General features: G+C 48.4%; 1 long non-coding RNA gene across 1 annotated transcript; it reads left to right on the top strand.

Moving 5' to 3' along the window:
• The first annotated feature begins 14 nt into the window (after positions 1 to 14).
• LOC144164961 (uncharacterized) lies at positions 15 to 24,345 on the top strand. The gene is made up of 3 exons (XR_013321274.1): positions 15 to 152; positions 16,251 to 16,296; positions 24,144 to 24,345. It is a non-coding gene; the product is annotated as an uncharacterized LOC144164961 (long non-coding RNA).
• The last annotated feature ends 575 nt before the right edge of the window (positions 24,346 to 24,920 follow it).

The raw sequence follows: 24,920 nt of genomic DNA, 5'->3' as shown, positions 1-24,920 counted from the left end.
TTGAGTTCAGCGCTATTGTCCCCTTATGTATAAAAACTCCTGCCAATTTGAATGTGGCTGCGCCCAAAAAAACGTGCTGGTGTGATTCACTTTTGGGGAAAGATGAAGACTTTCGTCTTTTTTATTTGCTTCGGCACCCTCACTGCTCATATGTGAGTACTTTTGTTAAGCAACTAATTTTGCTCGGATAATTTAAAAACCAACAGTATGTAGTACCAAGTTCTCAGGCGTAACAACACTAGCGGCTCCTTGCTCCTTTCGAAGTTTCATAGGCAAGGGCATTTGTGAACATCATCACCATCCTCAGCCTGCTCAGGTCCACTGCAGAACAATGGCTCCTCAATCGTCCTCTAACTGCGCCTGTGTTGCGCTGCTCGAGTTCCCAGTTTGCCCCCTCATGTGCCGATTTCTTCTCTATATATAAATGTGCGCATTCCATTCTTTCAGCCAATTTCTTGTGTGTGTGTTACCCTATTTTTCCACTCTTTGTCGGTTCGTCTAACTACATGGCCAGCGAGTGTTCATTCATTTTTCTTTATTTCAACATTGATATCTTCTAGCCTAGTCTCATCTTTGACCCAAGTAACTCATTTCCAGTCGTTCAGTGCTTCTCCTAAGAGTATTTGCTATGGGCCGTTCAGCCGACCTAAAAGTGCTTTTTAGTTGTTTATTAGGCTACCAAGTTTCAGCATCATATAGATGAATGGAGGCAACTTCATGGATAGTCTGCTGATTGACGCCCTCGAGCGCCGTGACACGGGCCTCTATATCATCATAGCGGGGTCCTCCGCTCGACGTCATATTCGGCTACGGGGAAGCGCCCGTGAAGGCCCCGCCCCGTCGTTTTCGCTTGCCTTCAGGTTTCGAGAGCCTGCACGACATGATGGACGGCCAATGATTGTTCTTGGTCGTAGCTCGCCATCGATGCTTCTAGACTCGACGGCAGTCTTCCTCTTCTTGTTAACCCTCGCTCTAGAAATTGGATACAGTCCCACAACACGTGCACGAATTACGCCTTCCGCGCTAGCATAACCGGCACGTACCAGGACGGGTAGGGGTAGGGTTCTGGATATATGTGCTTCATCAGGACCGGGGTGGGTAGCGACACTGCCTGCAGCTGTCGTAACAACACTGCCTCTGCACAGCTCACCCTCGTGCAAGGGGCAGAATTCTTACAGCAAGGTGGTAAAAATTTGTGATCTCTGTTGAGTAAAGAGAAAGAAGCGCGCCACGAGGCAGGCAGCGGGGGCTCGCTCCACGAGCGCGGCTCTCGCGGCAGTCGTTCGTAGGCATCGCTGATAACCGGACGTCTGGTTTACTGGTCCTCTTTCGCTACACATTCTCTGGTGCCGAAAATCCCCAGCCGTCCGGTCCCGCCGACTCGCGCCGTGGAATCGCTTCGTCGCCGCCGAGGAGTTCTTCGCGCCACCGTCACAAAGAAGATGACGGCACTGGACGCGCTCCTGCAGAACCCGGCGGCACCGACTCTAGAATTTCGGACGCTGCTGGACATAATTCTCGACAAGCGGCGAACCTTGCACGAGCTGGACAGCCAGATTCAGGCGGCTCTCACAGAAGAGGAATTTGACGCGGACGTGTTGGATGCCATTGACTACGACGAGCGCATCTGCGCTCTTCGCACGCGCGTGCGCTCCGTCACGAGCCAGGCCCCTTCAGCCAGAGCAGCCACAGCCGACTCTGGCGAGCCTTGCGGGAGCGCACCTTCTCAGCCTCGACCAGGCACCCCTCAGACAATGCAGGGAACCCGCTTCGCCGCACTCCCGAAGCTCCAGATACCGAACTTCTCGGGCGACCGACGTGACTGGCAATGGTTCTGGGACCAGTTCCAGTCCAGCATCCACTCGAACACGACTTTGGCGCGCGTCGAGAAGTTTAAGTACTTGCTCTCGTACTTGATCGGTCCCGCCAAGGACGCGATTGAGGGCATCAGGCTGGACGAAAACAATTACGACATCGCTGTTAAAATCATTACAAATAGATTTGGGCGGAACGACCTTCTCGTGGACGACCACCTGGACAAATTGCTCGCATTGGAGCCGGTGCAGAATTCGGCTGACACCGACAAATTTCGGGTCCTCTACGACACGGTCACGTTTTGCATAAACGCGTTGGAGGGCCTGGGCGTCTCCCCGGACCAGTACTCCGTCGTGCTCCATCGCGTACTGCTGCGGACCTTGCCGCACGACCTGGGCCTCCTGTACCGGCAAAGGCTGAAGGAGGAGCACCAGGACGCATCCGAGGTGTCCGCGTCCTCTTCCCCCAGATCCAAGGAAATCAAGGTGATCCTGGACTTTCTCCGCGTCCAGGTAGAGATCCGAGAGGAGAGGGCATCCGATTGTTCGGTTCCGTCCACGCGCCGCGGCCAGGGGAGACAGCAGTCTTCGCCTCCGCGCATCGATCCGCCAACTGCGATGAGTCTCGGTACCCAATCGCCGTCTTCGGGGCTACACGGGTGTGAACTTTGCAACGCTCGGGACCATGACATCGCCTACTGCAGAGCGCCAATGTCGTCCGAGGAGAAACGGAAGCGTCTGCAGGCAAGCAAGTGCTGCTTCAGATGCGGCAAGGCCAATCACTTAGCAAAACAGTGCAGGTCAGCGAACAGTCTGGTATGCGGTTGTTGTTAATGTCAGCACCTTACGACGCTGTGCGACATTCAACGCCCGGCTGGAAGGTTCGAACCCCCCAGAAGAAGACCAGATCCCAGTCCCAGCGACAGGGCGACAATCGGCACAGCCAACGCAGTGAGGTCCGCTTCGACCAGTGCTGCAGGACTTACGCCCGTCCTTCTCAAGACAGGCCGTGCATGGGGCATCGGCACAAGCCGCCAGCTTCTCGTCCGCTTTTTGTTGGATTCTGGCAGTCAGCGGACCTTCATCCGACGCGATGTGTCTCGCGCACTCGATTGTCCCGTCGACGGGGTCGAACGTCTTACCATTGCTACTTTCGGAAACACTCGCACGAGCGCACCTGTTTCGTGCAACCGGGTCTCCTTGACGCTCAAAAGTCAGCACGATGGCAAGCGCATCACAATCGAGGCCCTAGAAGTCCCCAATATCTGTAACGTCACAAGCCCACCCGTCAGCGAAGAGATTCTCACTTCGATGGCCGCTAAGTGTCAAGTTGCGGCTGATGCCCGGCTTTCGGCCACGTTTCAGGAGCATCAGATAAGCGTGCTGATCGGGTCGGACGCATATTGGAAGGTGGCCACGGGACGAATTTCTCGGATTTCTCCCTCGCTAACAGCCGTGGAAACAGTTCTGGGCTGGACTGTGCACGGTGCCCAACTTGAAAGCCTAAGTCCTTCGACCGCGCACTCCAGCGCGCTGTTTTTGTCGCTCGGGGAAGCGCCCCATGAAGACGCCGCCGCTGACGTTGAATTGTCGTCCATGTGGCGCCTGGAAGCAATCGGCATTCAGGGATCATCGGAAAACTCAGGATTCAATGACCCCGCCATCCGCAAAGCAAGCTACCGCTGTGAAGTGCCCCTTCTAATTCGAGAGCCAGGGCTCGATGTCTCCGATAACAATTATCGGCTTGCAGAGCAGAGGCTCTGTATGCAGCTCCAACGCTTCCACGGTCAGCCAGATTTACTAAGGCAATATGACAAGACCATCCGCACATACTTTGATGAGGGCCATGAGGAACCAGTGACCTGCGACAAAGAGGATGGGAAACCGAACACCTTCTATATGCCACACCAAGGTGTCGTGCGTCGTGATGCTGTGACAACCAAGCTTCGAGTTGTTTTCGACGCGTCGTCCCATGTTCCCTGCCATCCATCCTTGAAGAGCGTGCTACTGAAAGGCCCAAAGTTAGACGCAAAGTTACTGAAGTTGCTGGTTGAGTTCCGGTGCCATCACGTCGTTCCCGTTGCAGAGATAAAGAAAGCGTACCTGTAGATGGTTATTCGCGAGGAATATCGGGACGCTTTAAGGTTCCTCTGGGTGGAGCACCTTCCGAATGAAGAAGACCCTCTTTCTCAGATAGTCCACTGGCGCATGACAAGAGTGCCATTCGGAGCCACGTCTAGCCCATTCCTACTCGCCACAACACTTCGTCACCACCTAAAGGAATGTAAAGAGCAGTTTCCCAGACACGGTCGCCAAGCTGGTCGACGCGTTTTACGAGGACGACCATGTCGTCGGGGTCGACAACGCCGAGCAAGCCAAGCGTATCTACGCCGAGTCGAGGTCCATTTTGGCGGGTGCTAGTATGGAAATGAGGAAATGGGCCTCCAACCTTTCGTCCCTGCGAGCCCAATTCTTTGAAGACAACGTGGCTTTCGAAACGGAAGGAGGGGACCCTTGTAACATGAAGGTGCTCGGTATACAGTGGGACCGCTTAGACGACAGTGTCGTGCTAAGTGCTGACAATGTCGCCACCTTTGTATCCACAAAGCCAGTGACAATGAGGACAATGCTCCAGTCGTTCCCGCGGCTCTACGACCCTCTAGGATTTCTGGCCCCTTTCACCGTTCGAGCGAAGATCATTTTCCAAGACTTATGGAAACTGCAGCATCCGTGGGATTCACCACTGCCGACGGCTCAACTCAATGCGTGGAACAGCTGGTGCAGCGAGCTCAGCGACCTAATACGCATTTGCTTGCCACGGCATGCCTTCACGATGAAGTACACGGACCACGACACTCGAGAGCTCCACGTGTTCGCTGACGCAAGCCTGAGAGCCCATGGTAATGCAGTCTACGTCCGGTCGTTATCATGGGAAACCGGAAGATGGGAAGTAAACCTGCTGCTCAGCAAAGGCCGCATTGCACCGATCAAAACCACCTCTCTCCCAAGCCTTGAGCTCCTCGCCTGTTTGATAGCTGCCCGACTATTTGATTTCCTGAAACGGCTGCCGTGCCTGTCAGAAGTTTGGTCTTTCTTCTGGACCGATTCAAAAATCGTCCTGCATTGGATTGCGGGGGAACCGAGCCGATGGCCGCCATTCGTGAGAAATCGCGTGTCCGAGATGCAACGTCTGACACAAGGCCAAGGGACGTGGGCTCATTTGGGGCAGCAAGGATAACCCGCCGATTTGATTACGCGAGGCCTTGCCGCATCCGCTGTCGCAGCCACAGAAATGTGGTGGCATGACCCACAGTGGCTCGCACTGCAATCCCAGGATAGGCCAACGGACAGGGAAGGAGTTGCGGACGTCGGTGAACCGCCATTTCTACAGACAGCTTCATGCGCTAGTAACAACGCGAGCTGAGCCGTTGCTAAGTATCAAGTCATACAGTCGTTACTCCAGGCTTCTTCGGGTAACTGCCTGGATAAATCGCTTCTTCGAAAATACGCGAAAGTTAACGCATTCAGCAAAAAGACCACTGACGAGCGATGAAGTTCTCAAAGCGGAGCGCTACTGGCTCCGGTTCGTACAAAACGAAGCTTTTCCGGAGGATATACGAGCGTTGTCACGTGGTCAGCGTGCCGGAGCTGCAACTCGCCTCATTTTACTACGGCCGTTTTTGGACGACGATGGAATTCTGCGTGTCGGCGGACGCCTACAGCAGTTAGGATCCTCGGTCGACACCCGTCACCCCGTCATCCTGCCCGGCCGTCACGACTTTTTCCGGCTACTAATCATCGCAACCCACCAGCGCCTGTTGCACGCGAGTGTTGACAGCACATTCACAGAAATGAGAGACCGATTTTGGATTATCAAGGGTCGTCAAGTGGTGAAGACAGTGCTGCACGGATGCTTGCTTTGTCGTCGACAGAAACTCACACCAGAAACAGCTCCTGTTGCGCCTCTACCCCGAGATCGTATCACTGAATTCAGTCCGTTCGACGGTGTCGGTGTAGACTGCTGTGGACCGCTGTTCTGTCGCACGAAGAATCCTGCGCCAACAAAGGCCTACGTCGCCGTTTTCTCCTGTGGTGTGACACGAGCCGTTCATCTTGACCTCACATCTCAGATTACGTCATCGAGCTTCTTGTCTGCTTTCAGGCGGTTTATCGCTAGACGCGGTATTCCATCGACAATTTACTCGGATAACGCCTTAGCCTTCCACCACTGCGCACGCTCTCTCCGTTCGGCTACGGAAAACCCCGTCCTTGATTTTTGCAGCGGCCGCAACATTTCCTGGAAATTTAACGTCGAAAGAGCTCTGTGGTGGGGTGGTTGGTGGGAACGCTTAATTCGGCTCACCAAGGAGACATTACGGCGAATACTCGGCCGCAGTTGCCTGACTGCTAAAGAGCTGCAGACAACGCTTTGCGAAGTCGAGGCAGTAATTAACAGCCGGCCCCTTACGTATCTCTCGGCAGACGCGGCTGAGCCATACCCGCTGACTCCAGCGCACTTCTGGCTGGGAAAAAGCAACACGTGCCTGCCTCAGCAACTCGGCCTTCCAGAACCGCTTTCCACGGGCAGCGAGCTACGCAGACGAGCTCGGCACCGTCAAATCGTAACGCAGCGTCTTCGGCGGCGATGGCAACGAGAGTACCTCCTGTTGCTCCGATCCGCTCACGAGGCAACACCACAGCTTCCCTCCAGGCTCCAAGGGGGGGACGTAGTGCTCGTACAGGACAAATTGCCACCGGCCTTCTGGCAACTTGGGCGCGTTCTTCAACTATTTCCCGGACGCGACGGAGTTGTGCGCTCGTGTTCCGTACGCCTGTCATCGGGACGGGAAATACGTCGTCCAGTGCAGCGGCTGTGCTTTTTTGAAGCAAACCCCAGATCAACTTGGGGTCGCGGGAGTATGTTGAATAAAGAGAAAGAAGCGCGCCACGAGGCAAGCAGCGGAGGCTCGCTCCTCGAGCGCGGCTCTCGCGGCAGTCGTTCGTAGGCATCGCTGATAACCGGACGTCTGGTTTACTGGTCCTCTTTCGCTACAACCTCCTTATAGTCTGCCAAGCGGTCCTAGACTCCACACCACTCCAGACGGTCAGCTGCGATGGTGCGGCAGGTTAGCGCTCGTGCCGTCGCCTGTGCCTTCGCATTCTGGTTGTTGTTCATTGGCGACCTGTCTTCGCCTGCGTATACCGGAAACCACTTCAGACGTATGCATCTTTTTTTAGATGCGGAGCATCTTATAGTCTGGTCATGTCCCGCGTCGGCGTCCGCACTCACACTGTGCATACGCAACTCTCTTCCTTCCCTCTCTCCCACAGCTGCGCGATACTCCCGCCATTTTTTCTCTCGTACCAGCTGCGTGCACTTCGCTTTCGCTTCTCCCGCATTCTCGCTTCAGCTTTTGCGGCACATGCTCGCTGGTTGCGCATCTCTCCTCCTCTCATCACCTCTCCTTCAACCTTGAATGTAAATCGGGTGGCATACTGCGCGCGTTCAGTTCAGCGCTTGCTGCGGTTCACTCCAATTCACTCCGTTCTTCCGAAGAAGTAGGATCGAAGCAACAGTCCTGTCAGTTAGCGGGTTGGCGCAAGCAAGCGTCAGCACCACCCCACAAAATGATCTGCATCTACTCAGCGTTTCCTTGGGGAAGATGGGGCTACTTTTTGTAACTAATGTGAGACACCCTGACCAACACGTTACGGACATTTCCCCGTAATCGGTACATTATCATCAGTGCTAGCTCTCATGGCCCGGGCATCATCATCGCCTGTACATAATCACCATCAGCACTTAATTGGGCTTTTCGTCCGAGTGTCCGAGTAAACCGGTCACGCTTTCCATCGTCTCTCAAGTGGTGGAGGGTGCGTTTCGATCCCGCAGTCTACCTCTGCAGCGCCACTCCTGGAGCTCCGTTCGGGCCGCCGTCTGCCTCAGGAGACCATGCCCATGACGCTCGATCCAGCCAGCGCCACAGCTACGCCTCCCCCGCAATGTTTTATCAGCCGCAAGCGAGATCCGCCCGACTTCGCTGGCCTTCGTGGGGATGATGTAGAAGAGTGGTTGGAGAACTTCGAAACGGTCAACGCATGTAACGGGTGGGACGACAAGCTAAAACGGCTGACTCTCGGGTTTTCCTTTACCGAGATCGCGAAGACGTGGTACCGCAATAACGTGGGACGCCTACCCGATTGGACGACCTTTTCAACCGAGATCCGCAAGATTTTTGGGATATCCGCAGCTCGCTCTGAGGACGCGAAAAAGAAACTGGAAGCGCACGTGCAACACCCGTGCGAAAGCTACACGTCTTATATCGAAGATGTTCTCGCACTGTGCCGGAAGGTCAATAAGGATATGTCAGAGTCGGACCGCGTACGCCAGATACTGGAAGGTATTAACCAGTTCGCTTTCACTGCGCTCGCCCTTCAGAACCCAAGAACCGTCTCGGATGTCACCACTACTTGCCAACGTCTTGACGATCTGCAGTCAATCCCCATTCAGCCGGATAAATCGGCCACGCGCTTAGGCGACGAAGACCTTCGCGTGCTTATAAGGCAGCTGATTCGGTAGGAGCTTGACGGCCGAGTCTCCGTGTGTGCTTCTGCTCCTGCTCACCACTCAGCAAGCACCAATCTTCGACAGATAATCAAGGAGGAGCTTGCCTGTGTGCCTGGTCGGTCAGTGCCTGATCTTTGCACCCCTTATGCCGTACCGTCCTATTCGGAAGTCGCTGGAAGGCCGCCCCTGCCCTTGGCCCCGGTTACCTCGCAGCCTCTGCCTGGATATGTGGCAACGATCAACCATGCCATTCGCCCACAGCCCTATCGCACGTGGGGACCGCCGAGCCCCGAGCGCCCACCTAACCGGCCAGTGTGTTTCTACTGCGGAATTCGCGGCCACATTGCTCGGTTCTGTCGCAGGCGTGCACAGGATGAACGGCGTGGCTACGACACCTACGAGCGCGACGTAACGAGCCCTCGTTATGGATACCGCCAGCGGGGTTACCAATCTCGGACCCGCCAGACTCTTCCCCCGGCCGATTCCCCTGTGATACAGCGCAATTCACGTGATCAACGACGCCGCTCTCCCTCACCTTTCCGCCGATCTGTATCGCCGCTTCGCCCCGTCGTGCACGACAGCGCTCGTCTCTCGGAAAACTAAGCCATGGAGTTTTTGGAGGGGAAACTGCATACAGGGAAAAGATAAAATCTCCTCCAGAGCATCCCTCGAACGTTTTGTGTGTATTCGTCGAAGGCATCCGCGTCGAAGCGTTGGTGGACACTGGTGCAAGCGTCTCAATAATTCGTGCTGATCTGTGCAAAAGGCTACGCAAGGTGAGAACACCGTTTAGAGGTCCCTCATTACGTGGTGCAAATGAAGCACGCATCGATCCTTCTGCATATTGTACAGTGCGTGTCTCTATTGAAGGAATTTGTCATCATATCCAGTGTGCCGTACTCTCCACTTGTCCATACGACCTAATTCTTGGCTGGGACTTTCTGTCATCGACGTCCGCTCTTATTTGTTGTCGAACTCCTGCTATTAGCATCACATATACTAATGATTCAACTGTTTCCCCGAGAGAGCCAATTTCTTTGGTGCTGACGACCGATCACGTCGTACCCTGCCGTTGTGAGCACATCCTTTCAGTTTCTGCTAGCGCTATACTTAACGGTGATGTCCTGGTCGTTCCCTGCAGCCGCCTCCTTTCCCGTGGACTTGCTGTTGCCGCGTGTCTCGTTCGTTTTTCCGAAGGGCAAGCTCTTATACCTGTGCAAAACACCACTGCATAAGACGTTCTGCTTCCGCAAAGTTCCACAATTGCATCTGTCTCCGTTGTCGAGGTGACCATTCTGCCTTCGTGTTTCCGTCCCCTTACATGCTTGGCTTCAGCCACTACGTCCTCGAAGCCTCCCCTTGCAGTCACCGTCAGCCCGGACCTGACAGAGTCACAGAAATTATCAGTCCTGGAGCTTTTAAATAAGCACCGTGCATCGTTCGACTCCTACTCAACCGTTCTTCCCCACACAACAACGGCCACGCATCGCATCGAAACCGAAGGGTTGTCTCTTGTTTGCCGTCGCCCGTATCGCGTCTCCTCATCAGAAAGGCAAGTCATCGAGGAAAATGTGGCTGACATGCTGAAACGCAATGTTATCCGGCCTTCATGTAGTCCTTGGTCGTCCCCGGTCGTGCTAGTAGAGAAGAAAGATGGCACCGTACGCTTTTGCGTTGACTATCGGGCCCTCAACAAGATTACCAGAAAAGATGTATATCCTATGCCACGCATAGACGACGCCCTGGACTGCCTTCAAGGAGCCGAATACTTTTCGAGCCTTGACTTGCGTTCTGGCTATTGGCAGATCCCGATGCATGAGTCCGACAAAGAAAAGACCGCGTTTGCAACTCCCGATGGCCTATACGAATTTAGTGTCATGCCATTCGGGTTGTGCAACGCTCCGGCGACATTTGAACGCATGATGGATTCGGTGCTCAGAGGACTGAAATGGAAGACTTGTTTCTGCTACCTGGACGACGTCGTTGTCTTCTCGTCGACGTTTACAGAACATCTTAAGCGTCTGGACGAGGTACTCACATGCATTTCTAACGCCGGACTTCAACTCAACTAAAAAAAATGCCGCTTTGCTACCAAAACCATCAAGGTGCTTGGCCATGTCGTTAGTAAAGATGGCATCAGCCCCGATCCTGAGAAAATCGCTGCCGTAGTCAACTTTCCTCGTCCCCGCCAACAAAAAGACCTCCGTAGTTTTCTCGGGTTGGCTTCGTATTTCCGCCGCTTTGTACGGAATTTTGCCATCATTGCGTCCCCACTGAACCATCTCCTACAGTCTGGCGCCCAGTACGTTTGGTCCGATGACTGTCAACGCGCTTTTGACGATCTGCAAGCCGCTCTAACGTCTGTTCCGGTGCTCTGCCACTTTGACGAAACAAAGCTCACTATACTCCACACGGATGCTAGTGGCCATGGCATTGGCGGTGTTCTCCTCCAAAGTGATGATAAACTTCGGGAGAGGGTCGTCGCCTACGCAAGAGAAGAATTACACAATCACTGAACAGGAATGTCTTGCCATCGTTTGGGCTGTTCAGAAATTTCGCCCTTACCTTCATGGCCGTCATTTTACAGTGGTGACCGACCATCATGCACTATGCTGGTTGTCCACCATGAAAAACCTCTCTGGACGCCTTGGCCGCTGGGTTCTCCGCCTCCAGCAGTACGATTTTTCCGTGGCGTATAAGTCAGGGAAGAAGCACATGGACGCCGACGCTCTCTCTCGTTGCCCATTGTCCTCTTCCTCTTCCGATGCGCAGGAGCCCGCCGACAACACACTTTGTTTGGCCCCCGTTATCTCCTCAAACATTGAGGGACGCGTCGATTTGCCGTCGCTGCAACGCGCAGACGCATATTGCGGCCCCATCATTGTCTATCTCGATGGTCGTTTAACACCTCCAAACAGCCGTGCGCATCGCCAACTCAGTAAGTTCAAACTATTTTATGTCGTTCTTCATCGGCAAAATTACCATCCAAATGGCAGAAAATGGGTCCCCGTTGTGCCTCGTACACTCCGGCGCCCTATTCTCGAAGCCTACCACGATGCAGCTACCGCTGGGCACCTTGGTTTTGCAAAAACGTACGAGCGCATACGTAGTCTCTACTTTTGGCCTGGCCTGTCCACTTCTGTTGCCAAATACGTTCGCTCGTGCGCCTCCTGCTAGCACCGCAAGCGCTCCACTACTCCTCCTGCCGGACTACTTCAACCTCTCCCTTGTCCGTCAGAGCCTTTCGGCACCGTCGGCATCGATTTGTTTGGACCGCTACCTCCAACGCCGTCTGGATACCGTTGGATAGTTACGGTTGTAGACCACCTGACACGATACGCTGAAACAGCACCAATTCGCTCTGGAACGGCTGCTGAAATCGCTGACTTTATACTGCACAACATTATTTTGCGCCATGGCGCGCCACGCGTCCTCCTCAGCGATCGCGGCAGGGCTTTTCTGTCCGCTGTAGTCCAAGAGCTTCTGCGTGCCTCCAAGACCGTGCACAAGACAACGTCCAGCTACCATCCCCAGACGAATGGATTAACAGAGAGATTCCATCGAACCCTCGCGGACATGCTCTCGATGTACGTCAGCCCTGAGCATCGCAACTGGGATACCATCCTGCCATTTGTCACTTTTGCATACAATACTGCAACGCAAAAAACGACTGGATACTCACCATTCTTCCTAGTCTTTGGCCGCTCTCCCTCTATTACCTTCGAGTCAACTTTCTTCTATGCTCCTGTCCCCTCGGAAATGTCATCTCGGGAGCAGTACGTTTCATGGCTCACCCACTGCCGCGAACTCGCACGCAGTCGAACCGAAAGTCAACAACAAGAACGCAAAGCTCGCTACGACGTCGCACATCGCTCTGTTCAATTTCGGCCGGGTGATGAAGTATTGTTATGGACCCCTGTTCGTGTACCCGGTCTGTGCGAAAAATTCCTTCATCGCTTTCTCGGTCCATACAAAATCACAGACCAGACTTCGCCAGCTAATTACCGTGTGACGCCAGTAGAACAGTCGTCAGATCGGCGCCGCCGTGGTACTGAAATCGTACACGTATCTCGCCTCAAGCCGTTCAACCGCAGGACAGAACAATAAGTCGCGGCCAGGTGGCCGCTTCCGGCCGCGGAGGAGTAATTATGTGAGACACCCTGACCACGACTCTGTGCTCTTCAACACGTTACGGACATTTCCTCGTAATTGGTACATTATCATCAGTGCTAGCTCTCATGGCCCCGGCATCATCATCGCCTGTACATAATCATCATCACCACTTAATTGGGCTTTTCGTCCGAGTGTCCGAATAAACCGGTCACGCTTTCCATCTTCTCTCACTATTGTTGTAACCTCGCCGTCTACAGCACGTGCTCGTTTTCCTCATATACTCGGCCCATGGCGAAATTACGCAACGAAATCCTCGAGTCACTTAGCACGGTCTGGTACGTAATAACCCACAGCTAACACCGGTTGTATATTTTCCCTTTCGGTGACAGAAGTAGGTTACTTTCATCGTTTGTGTGTGCTTTTGGAGTACTCCCAACCCATCCCTATTCTGCGACGGATTTCTCTCTCGTGGTTGGGGTCAGCACTTCGCCATCTATCCGATGTAGTTGTATTCTTTTACTTCTACCTTTTCGTTTCTTAGGTGGAAGCGGACGTGATTGGCATCCATATACCTGATTACTTAAGATTTATTTTTTTTTCAGCCCTATGGCTGCGCTTTCTGATTGTAGCTCTTCGCGCGTTCTTTCCAGGTGTTCTGTAGTCTCAATCAGCAGTACTATGTCGTTCGCAAACCTCGAATGACTCTATTATTCCCCGTTTATTCTCATTTCTATGTTTGCCAAGTCAATCTTTCTAAATATTTGTTACAGACACACTGTGAATAGTTCTGCAAGAACGTATCTCCCTGTCTTACCCCTTTTTTGATCGGTAATTTATTGAGTTTTTTGGGGAAGGTTATCCTGCCCGTGCATTCCTTATGTATGTCTTTTCAAAATCTTATGTAGGTCTCCTGAATTTCCTGTCGTTTTAGCGCTTCTAGCAGGACTGGCGTGAGTACGAAGTCAAACGCTCTGTCATAGTGTATATATGCCATGTGAGGGCCTTATTGTATTCTGCAGATTTTTCTATCTCTAGATTCACAGCATGGAAGTGGTCCATTGTTGGGTACTAATGGCTAAACCAAGCCGATTCAGTACGTTGTTGGAAATTCAGGCTGCCAGCAATGCTGCTAGCCATGAATTTGGTAAAAATATTTTCACAACCGAGATTAGGCTGGTGGGTCTGTTTTTCTTGATGTCCTTGGGGTCGCCCTTCTTATGAATGAGAATAATGTTAGCATTTTTTCACGCTATGGGGAGTTCTTGAGTGTTCAACAACAGAACATAGTACAGCAAGCTTTCTGAGTACAATATCTTCTCTCTCCTTCAAGAAAATCCACGGTTATACTATTCGCAACTGCACCTCTTCTTCTTTTAGTGCTTTTGAGAGCCTTTGTTTTCCTCCTCTTTAGTTACTAGTGGCACTGCGCAAGTTGAGGTTGCACTATCAGTAGTCTCCGTTGGTCTAACGTCACACGCCTTTAGCCTCTTGTAGGATCGTTCTACTCCCTTTACTGTATAGCCAACGCGGTGCGTAATCTTATCCTCTTCGTCTCTTAGTGCGTACATCCTGTCTTTGCCGATGGCTAGCTTTCTCTAAGTTGCTTTCAAGCTTCCCCATATTTGCATAGTTTTCTCTATCCCTGTTATGTTACATGAACGAATTTCGTTTGTTTTCTGCTGTAAACAATTTATACAGCTCTCTAATTAAATCTGATGTGCCGTGCTTGAGACTTTTGTGTTCTAGTGATTGGAAATTAGTTTTTTCTTTTTTAAATTATTTCTTTAATTGTTCCCTGCATGTTGTTTTCCCGAATGTGCTGCTGCTTGACTGATTGCCAATGTTAGGTTGTATAGCCTGTCTACACTGACCCCGTTCTGGTTCTCTAGAAGCGTGAATTTGTTATGAAGGAATAATTTAAACTTCTGCGATCTGGCTCTGACTGACTATATGCGGGGCTTCTTACTTTTCACAAGTTTCCTCTTTTGTGTAATGAGATTCCGCCTTATCGTGCATCTAACCACCTTGCGATCACTGCTTCAAATCTTACCACCCCTACGTCTCGCACAATACCTGTGTTGTCACTGACCATGAAGTAAATTTTGTTTTTTTGTTGTACCATTGGGAGTTTTCTATTTCTATTTCCTAGTATTTCCCTTCTAAAAGATTATGTTCATAAACATCAGGGTTTTTCTCTGCAAATCTTACTTGTGTATCTCCTCGACTGTTGCGACTGTCTATTCTGAAGCCTCCCAAATGCCTTTCTCCCACTTGCTTCATGCCGACCTTGGCTTTAAAATCCCACATGACATTTTCGAACTGTGTTATCTCCTTTCTTCATAGCTGACTCGACATCGAGCAGAATAACACCGGAGCGGAGCAGTGATGGCGTGGCCTTGTCGGTCGTTTGCTATACTTTTCAGTAGTCGTACGTTATTTTCAGTAGTAGTACGAGACGGGGACAGCGGCAGTGTCGCATTCCCCAAAGCCCGGCCAGACAGAACGGAAGTGGAACAAGGCAAGCTTAGAGAAGTGCGCTCTGCGATTAGGCACGTAAGTGGTTATACTCTTTAAAACCTGAATGCAAGATGTCTTCGCGGCACACACGTGAGTACCAATAACCTTGTTGAGCCGGGAGGACGCAGTTTTGAAATTATATGTGAGGTAGAAATCACATTCGCAAAATCGCAGTACCCCACAAATCTACCTCCGTCACGCTAACCTTGTTCGACTCCCCTGCTGTCTGTCAGGGCTTTGAGGATTGCGAGAAAACAAGAAAAATAAATAGGCTTGGGCAGGGGACGTAAATCGAGGGAAAGATGACAGTTGGTCACTAAGGCCAGCAAAATGGATCCTTAAGGACGGGAAACGTGGCAGAGGGCAGCAGAAGTTAGGAGGGCAGATGAGATAAAGAAGTATGCTGGGATACTTTGGCCCCAGTAAGCACAGAACCGGGATAACTGATGATTTATGGGAAGGCTTTTGCCCTGCAGTGAGCGCGTACGGTCTGATAACGATGATGATTATGTAATTTACGGCTGGTTGAACCTTACCGCAATTGTTTCGTAGGACGTAATGTTTTACGTTTTCGGAGTTGACATTGTTCACTGTTTTCAAGTGCCCAAAAGTGTGAGGGGTGTACCAAACAACATCTCGTCCAGCGTCCAGCGTCCAGCTGTAAAATAGAAATATTTTAGAGACGTCAAGTTAACGTAAATTAAAACAGTAAAAGAACGAATGTCGCCAGTTACGCGTCGGGTTCTCTACAGCTCCGATTCCAAAGGCCAACTCATGCGAGATTTTAAAAAAAAGTTAACGTAAAACTTGCGTTTTTACAAAAAGTTGCCAGTGAAAGATAGGTGTTTCTTTGTTTATCTCTGAATACTGCAATCTCTGTTAACGATTTTCGCAGAGTGGGTTACAAAGAAAGGAAGAATATTTTATACAAGCCACGAGTGAAGTGCGCGAATATACAAACACACCAACGTATTCACCTCAACTACAAGCAGAAGCAAGGTTTGCATCCCGCCGGGCAAACGTGAAAGATATGCGAGGTTACAAAGCTTAGTGCACATAATTATTCATACTCTCTCGTTGAGGCAGAGGAAACAAATGCAAAAGATAGCTGTAAAACTTGGATGTTGATTTGTCCCTTCCAACCATTTATAGTGTGCTTAAATATGAATATTTGAAGCTAGTTTCCGAAACCAAGAAAAAAAGGAATTTGCGAGCAATATTATGTATTCTTCTCGCAGAGCGGAAGTACCTTTTCACAACCACGACATGAAATGTGGCAGCAAAGTGAGTACAAATACCTCTCTCACAAAGCATTTGCATACAGGTGTGAATAAAGAGTCACGCAGTGTTTTATTTATAGTCATTTTAATGCAATACGTTTGCGGTTTTCACGTCCCTTTAAAAAAAACTATCAATTTATGCTACCATCGACTTTACTGTATGTTGTTATGGTATGAATTGAAAACCTACTCCTTTGGAAGCAATCGTGCTATTGCGCTGTGCGTGTTAAACATTACAAAACATCAAGCGGGGATTTTTATCTCCCAAAGAGAGGTGGAAAGGAAAATTTTCCGCATAACTCATTCGTGCAGAAACGCAGCGTAAAGCTACTCTAAGATAATTTATGCCATCAAAATGCATCATGCTAAACTCGGTTACTAAGTACTTGGTAATTATGCACTGCTCTCCAGGCAACTAGGTCGCCAAAAAGGTACGGTCCGCTAAACGTCCTAACGAACCTAGGCGATGTATTAACGCAACGTGACTACGCTTCATCAAATCAATTCAAATCAAATCATCTTTATTTTTACAACGAATATTTGGAAGGAGGCCCGAACAAGCCTCTTGTTATCATCTTGCTATCTTACTCTTTTCTCTCTGAAAACAAATACACATAATTTTTATACCTCCCACGTTTCCTCCAGAACTCAAGCAATATGACCTGTCCGCACAAATCATATAGCCTCGGTTCCAGGACCCCCGCCCTTCACCTCGTATTCAGAGCCGTGTGTTTTCGCAGCAATATTAAGTACCAGTGAACAAGTGAATGATAATTTTCAAGCGGAAAACAAAATTTTCTGTGCGCGCAATTTATTGGGCTTTTATACGTGCGTTGTGATACATACTTATTTAAAGAACCACTGCTTGTTCCTTCCCGCTGCAATATTTTAGAAGGCCTTGGTGTTAGAGCTCCCTTGTTCCGCATGATGGAATAACGGTATGAAAAAAAAACGATCAGATCTTACAAACCTTTCCGGCATGCATTCTTTTGAAATTGTTTCATGAATCCACTAGACTGCTTTGAAGTAGGCAATGGTAAATTTTTAGTCCTGAGTTTACATTGGAGATTTTGTTCTCTTATTCTTTCAATGAAAAACACTCAAACACAGCACGGGGTGGGGCTTACCTGATTCTGTATTTCCAAGCCTGCGACAAAATATCTTGCGGCCGTAGGCGCGCCGGGCTTTGTGGCAATCAGGTGAAGACTAGTTTGGTACTTGTGACGGCGTAATTATTATGTCGTTATTCATGCTCATTCAAAGAAACATTTCCCGTGATTTGACCAAAGCATAAAATATTGCTCATGCCTTTTGTTTACGAAAGCGAAGACTTGCTAACCTGCTGGGACCATTCTACGCCAATACACCCTGCTGGAAACCCAAAGTTTCCTGGCGATGACGATGAATGATTGTGGTTGAAGTGAAAAAACCGCTTCCCGTGGCCGGAATCGACTAGGTCCTTCGCGGTACGAAGCCGACGTCTATCCGATTGCTCTGTTTCCACAAGGTCGAAGCGATCGCCATGCCACAGGTACCGATTCGCATTGTAAACCCAACCCCAAAACGTTTTGCTTATGAAGTGCACATCTAAAGTTGCTGTGGGTGCTCTAGAAAAGCGATGCGTGCCTCCACAGTAGCATACTCTTGCAATGTGGAATGTTTCCGCCAAAGAACCCATCATGAGAAAATTTCTAGTTCAGTGATGGTCCTCGTAAACGTAGGGGTGTATAAATTTGAGCCTATGGTTATAGCTGCGTTTAGCAAGACAAACAGCGCTTTTAAGCCCAAAAAACGGCACACTCATGGCCAGCGGTATACCTCACAATATCTGCTTTCTGTCGTGTTGTAACGTAGAGAATAGAAATACAGGGCGCCCAAAAGGTCTCTACATACATAAATTTTGATAAGCCTATTCTATTATTCAAAACCTAGGAGCTTGCAAAACTTGTTAAACTGAAGTATTTCCGAGAAGATAAGTTTTTTTTTCCAATAAGTTTAACTTTTAAAGCAAAGGGTTCGATTTCTACCAGCCAATGGCTCCTTCATGACGTGCGGCACACGAAACTCGAAAAGCGGCTGCAGAGGAGGGGATAGGTTTTCACTTTTCAAAGCCCACTGTAAATGGCGCGGCGGATGGTTACCCAGCGTTCCTAGAGCGCTGCTCATACCACCGCCGCTTCGGGGGGAGACGCCGTAGTCATCTGCTTTAGTGACGGTTTTTTGGGCCTGTTTTGGCGCAGCTTCGCGCCTATTGCGCACTTCCTTCGCAATGCTTGATTAACTTGTTGGAAAGCACCTCCTGGGCAACCCAACGGAATTAAGTGGTCGTGTTGCGCTGATACATTCAGAATTGGCTTGCAGGGCTGGAAAACAAAATTTTGAGATCACATACAGACCTCTCACCGCTAGGAGAACGCTAACTTTCGCGCACTGCTTGCCACAAAATAGGAGTCCGTTTTCTAAATTGGTGATACCAATTGGGTTGTGTGTTAACACGTATTACAAAAACCAAACGGAGCAAATGATTCTAATAAAAACCGATTTTAAAAGTTCCCTCAGCTTACTCGTAATTCTCAAACTTATCAAACTAGTTCAAATAGGCATAAATTGGAATCACCAGGCTCACATGCTGAATTGTTGCGGCTTCTGCGCTTGTGTTACCGGTGCTGTAGCCCAAAGCTAGCACATCAGCATGGCTTGGTTCCGTTGTCTCACCCCTCGAAAGACGCTCCACTTTGTTTTGTTTCTTTTGGCGCTCGGCCGTGTTACAGCGGCGGCGTCCGGAGCTCTAGCCCGGCCGTGGCTGATCCTCGTGCGTTCGGCATGCCGCCCACGAAGAATCTCTGGTTTCAGTCTTGGTAGAACCACGTGTGTAAAATAACGTCGCATGGACAATTCTTGTGGGTTTCGTTTAAAGCCTTACTTTAAACCATCTTATCAACGTGTATTGGAGCCATTTTTTGTTGTGCATGTCCGAAACAAGATCGGAATTTGACGGTTGGAATTTGTATGCTTCCCTGTGATGTAAGCTGAAATTGGGGGAGATCGTTGTGTGTAATTCAGTTACCGTTTAGGGCGTTTCTCAGTGACGTTATGGTGCTTTCGTAAAACTCAAAGAAACCAGAGCTTTATACAAAAAACCGCCCCGGAAATATTTGCGTTGGAGCAGGTCGAGCCTGTTGCGTAGCGCGTCGTATCGGGCAGTGTATATCTGACGTCGTCAATGATGGGCAATTACCTGGCAGTGCACCTTTCTACACCTAGATGGCTGAGAACTACAATTGTTTGTTCATGAGCTTTGACAGAGTGTTGCGCACAACTGTAGGCAGACTCAATTGAAAAAGTGCGTTTCATAATTATTTTTTGGTGAGAAAGGTAATTGGTTATTTCTAATATTGAAAGTCTGGAATTAGAGTCTGCAAGTATTGAAGATTACATAATTACGAACACAAAAAAATAACGGCAATGTCTTTCTCACGGGTATTTATCTTGATTTCAAATCACATGAGCTCAGGGCAGGATTCATAGCTCTTTCTGAAGCCGCTCGGGATCATAGAACAGTCAGTAAAATAAGAGGCCATGTGGATTTTCGGCAAAAGATTACAGTATATGTTTTTGTTCAACATGATAAGAATAATTAACTTTGAGTGTGTTGTACGTATCTTTACGCATACACGGCAGTATTATAATTTTGCTTTTCATCAAGGATTACGCACTTGAGCGAAACGTGGTGAGGGCCATGTAATCACACCAACCGAAGCGGTCGGTTTTTACCCAATGGTTGTGCGCGGGTTTTATTATTTGCACAGTCGTTCATATATCGTTCATTTAACTATAGGGTACTTTGTTTTTACACATTTGGCAATTCAAAGAATGCATTTTACGCCTGTACGATCGTAACTTGTGGGAACATGGCGGAAGAAAATTCACGTAATTCCCTTTATAAACTCGGCAAATACAAACTCTCGCTTGTGCTGAACAACCTGTGAACGCTGCTTTTATTTTCAATAGAACCACGCCAAACAAGAATCCGCTTAGGACGAATCGTGTAAGTAAGCGCAAAATGAACAAGGAGGAACGAAGTGAACGGGACAGCGCCGTGTCCCGTTCACTTCATTCGTCCTTGTTGATTTTGCGCTTACTTACACGATGAATGACCAGCTCGCCCAAGAAACCACTCTGATAGGACGAATCGCCTTGCATGTGCTCTTCGGTTAAGTCCAACAACTTCCGGAGATATGGCAGTCTTAAAGGGTGGGGCGGGGCAGGCATGCGAACATAGTGAAGGAAAAGAAACTTAAATCCACACCACGAGAAAATTCGATACATAGAGGAAGAGATTGCCAGACTCCTGAAAGTTCACTTCCGGCTTTCCTGTTTGCCGGAAAAGGTATTCATGACGGGTGCATTATTCTGTACAGTGAGCTTCACTAAGAATTAACCGGTGTTATCCCTACCACCCAGACCTTAGTTCTGAACTGCCTTGTATCCTGCAGGCTTCTTGCCTATTTTAGCAATTATGATGATGGTTGAATAGTAATGGTGCGAGGCCGACTGTACAAAGGGTGTCAAAACAGTTGCTACGTATTAGAAAACACCACATTGACACTTAAATCACTCAGTAAGAACGAATAAAAGATCAGTCAACGCAAAGACTATGTCTGGTGGAGAGGGCTAGGTTGTGATTATCTGCGGTATGAAATTAGGTGTAAAAAGTTTACTTCTGCTAAATAGATAAAAACATGCATGGCAAAAAGCATGGGATTATGCGACAGCAATAACAGCTGGTGTTGTAGAATGTGTGGTATGTATAGCTGTACGAAATGCGTACGTCGTGTTTTGTCAAGTGACTTACCTTGAATGAGTACGTAAACTAGGAAGAGGGCTTCTCCGCACCAGCTACACAGTGGTCTAGAATCCCGTTGAGCTGATGCGAGTGTCTTGCATGTCTGTTTCCTATCTTTAGCCTAGCAAAGATAACATGCGTGTATTTGTTGTACGTGTAAGTGGTGCACGGTCCCGAATGTGATCTCTGTTATCCGTGGGCAAAGTGGACCGTATGTTCTATTTTTTATACCGCATGTTTTATCTCCTTTGATAGAGAGAGTATCGTGAAATAACCTTACCAGCCTAGAATAATGACCTGTGATATACAGTGTTCTGGATACAATTCGACTGTTCGAGAAGCCCTGTAGCCGAGAGATAACCGACCGCAGAGCATACGCCGTGGCATTCAACCACCGACACCCGTCTGCACACGTCACTTTGTTGACTGCTCTTTCACCACCTGTGTAATATTTGAGTTGTTAGGCGAGCACAAGTTCGTTCCAATAAACGTGTTTCCTTGAAGACACCTGCGTCGTCTTTCGCTTGGTGACTGCGTCGTCTTTGGCTTTATGATTTTCCGTGACGCCATTGGCATTCTGCCCCTTCATCCAACTTGTATTTTGACAACAAATCTTTACCGCAAGGGTTTCGTAATTCCACGCGACACCTCCTGAAGCAGGATCATTTTTCTACAGCTCTCATAGTATGGTATAGAAAAACTAGTGCATGTTTCGTTGTCATTTTAACAGCGTGCAATAAAGTGTTTGCTACAAGAGTTGAGAGTCATGTCTAAAAAAGCTCCAATGACACATACCGATCTTGGGGGGAATTTATTCTCCTAAAGTACTTCTTATATGTGGGTGACTGCCCTAATGCGTACATTCTCTATAGAAAAGGCAGAATTCTAGGTAAATATTTGTTAACAAAATATAATTGTTTCTTGAAATGGTTTTAGTTTACGTTAGAGCAATCAGCCATGGTGAATGGCTTTTATGGGAGCACACCTCTTCGCAACTGCGCTAATTTTCTAAATCATACATTCTCGTGGCGTTAATATTACGGGCGGTAAATTACCAATATGGTAAGGCAGAATTCCGGAGTTAGAAAATATTTCACATTCAAGTGCTTCAACTGCATATTTCTCAACAAAATTTCTTCAGCACGTGAAGCTAGGAAAACCATCCCTCTCAATTTGCATGCATGTTTCACTAAAGCAAAGTTTATGTGCGACCTCCAGGGACGCTTCATTGTTTGTGAGCGTTGCTTCGTGACATATATTTGCTATTGCATATGAGGTATTTCATTAAACCCATAAATTGGGGAACCTTGCCGAAAAATGTCTCTTGTGAATATTTTGATTTTTTTGTTTCCAGGAGGTTGTATCATTTTTGTGTTTTGCATTCTTTTTTCTGCCTCCAAACCGTGTGCATTTAAAGATTACCGCTTTTTATAGCAACAATGATTCATGGACTATGCCACTGTGCGAGTTCTTATCTTTTTTATGATAGTTTAGACCCCTATCGTGTAAATCTTGACGGCCATAGGTGAAACCTGGCCTTTTGCAATAGCGAACTTCATTGTCTGATGTTTCAATCCGGTTAAATGTTTAGGAACAAGCTCGGTATGTACGTTTTTACTGCTGTTCTAAAATAATTTGCATTTGGGGCGCTTGCCGTGATTTTCCTCCAACCGAAAACTTCAATAAATGGGCGGTAGGTATTTTCGCAAAATATACCGCCTCCCGTATGGCGCAAGTCTTGCTGTCACTACTACCGACTTGAATTCATATTGTTTTTACCCCTGCAGAAACGGTTGACGCCGCAGATTCTTCAATGTGCAGCCGAAATACTAGTCATCTGCTCTGACGTTGGGTGCATGTCGCCAGGCGTAGATAGATGCACGTTAAGCCCTATAAACGTTTCCGCGCTTTGCTTTCCTATCCTCTGCTCTTCGTCCCTGTTGCAATAGGAAAATTCTCTACCACATTTCCAATCACCTTATCAGTGATGTTTTTCTCAATCCTACCCAGGCAGGAAATAGTAGCCTTGCAGAAATAAATTGACCGGGCAATTTTTCGTTCCCACCATAAAAGATAATGAATGTCTTAGCTCTTGTGCCGAGTTTCGCAATTAACTTTACAGTCAAAGCACAAGACGAAAAAATTCCTGAATATCTCCTGGGGTTCTATGGTACACTTGGGTAATCTTTCTTTCGCCCTGCAGCAAATTCCAAATGGTTGTGCTTACCCCAGCTTCCGCACATCATGACCTGCTTGGGGGAGTCTTGTCGCCTATATCTTCCATAACTAAAAACATCACATTTTCTTTGGAATAAATAAAGTTTGGAATATAATTCTTTGTTTACGGGATCCATACTATGGATACACACTCATGTTTCAGTGTGAGCAAAGTCTTGTGCGTTAATGACCTAACATTCACTGGCACACGTTGAAGTTCCACCTTTTTTTTAAAAAGAATGCCGTTTCAAATGTGGTTCACAGTATTTTAAATGTGTTTACTCGGGTGCATTGTTTAGTTCAAAATGACGCAAGCACGTTCCGATAAAACCTTTGATATGATGCTGCCGGGAAGATCATAGGGCAAAGTCCTGCGGTGCTCGACACCAAATATTCCTAAACGCATCGTTTCTGTGAATCACGTTTCAGACGTAATTTTTTGTAAAAATACAAAAAGGTAAAACATTTTTCTGAAACAGAATCAGATACCACTTGAACAAAACTATTGAAATTACCTTACCAAACAATGGGCCTTGGGGCGCTACCCTGAGGTACTCGCGATACAATAGGTCACCCATTGGAGATGCAGCCTTTGTTCTATTTACGTGACGGATTCTGTAGAAATTTCTGTAGAAAGTGGTAAAAGCTCTTTAGGTACGAATAATTGGAATAGCTGTTTTATTTGTATGAAAAAAGCATGCAATGGAGCCGCTACTCTTCCGAGTATTTGAAACGGAACATTTGGTTAACACAACGTGCCGATTCTCACCCACGTTCTTTTTGTTTAGTGCGGAGGATATTATAATGACCCCTGCCCACGGAACTGCACTTGCCACACTTGCGGGTTGCGCAGCCACTTTGGATACTGCGGCTACAATCGGCTTGTATTTGGAACTGAATGATTCCAATGTTCTCCGAAAGTTTGTCCGGTTACCACCATAAAATATACATGTAATACGGCGCTTTCAAATAAAATACGCAGTACTTTTATATATTGTTCTATGTTTTTTTTATTTCCATAGTTTCAAGCACACCAATTTTAATAAGTTTTCTAGCCATTTCTACATAATATATTCATACAGAAAATGTGAAACAAAGCGTACCCACCGAGCCCCTTTTTAAATACCTTTACGGAAACTAACTACAGCTAAACATTATACAGTATTGGTAAGGCGAAAGCGATCCTCTACAAAAAATGTCCAGCCTTCACGGGCCTGAAAGCGCTCCATCCGAGGCCTGCTGTACGCAAAAGGCTGGGTGCCAAGAGAGGACCTGCTTTTTTGTGCGTACGGCAGAAGCATTCCCGGTGCGTAGTTGAACGGTCATAAACTAATTGTGCTTGTTGTAAATAAAATGTGTTTTTCCCTGCTCAAATTAGAACAGCCCTCTAGGCCTACCTTCACCGCGTCACTTTTATGATAATGGACTATGCCCTAAAATGTTACTTTTACCATTTAGGTTTTGAAATGTGAATGGCATATCAAGCAGTGCCGCATGCTAGGTTTTTATTTATGTATGTCATCATCATCATTATCACCACCACCAGCCTATGAACGCCCATTGCA

The sequence above is a fragment of the Haemaphysalis longicornis genome, unplaced genomic scaffold (genome assembly GCF_048455015.1).
Source record: "Haemaphysalis longicornis isolate Haplotype H1 unplaced genomic scaffold, Haemaphysalis longicornis Haplotype H1 scaffold_14, whole genome shotgun sequence".
Lineage (NCBI taxonomy): Eukaryota > Metazoa > Arthropoda > Arachnida > Ixodida > Ixodidae > Haemaphysalis > Haemaphysalis longicornis.
Note: the sequence above shows the minus strand (reverse complement) of the source record. Positions and strands in the feature narration are given on the sequence as shown.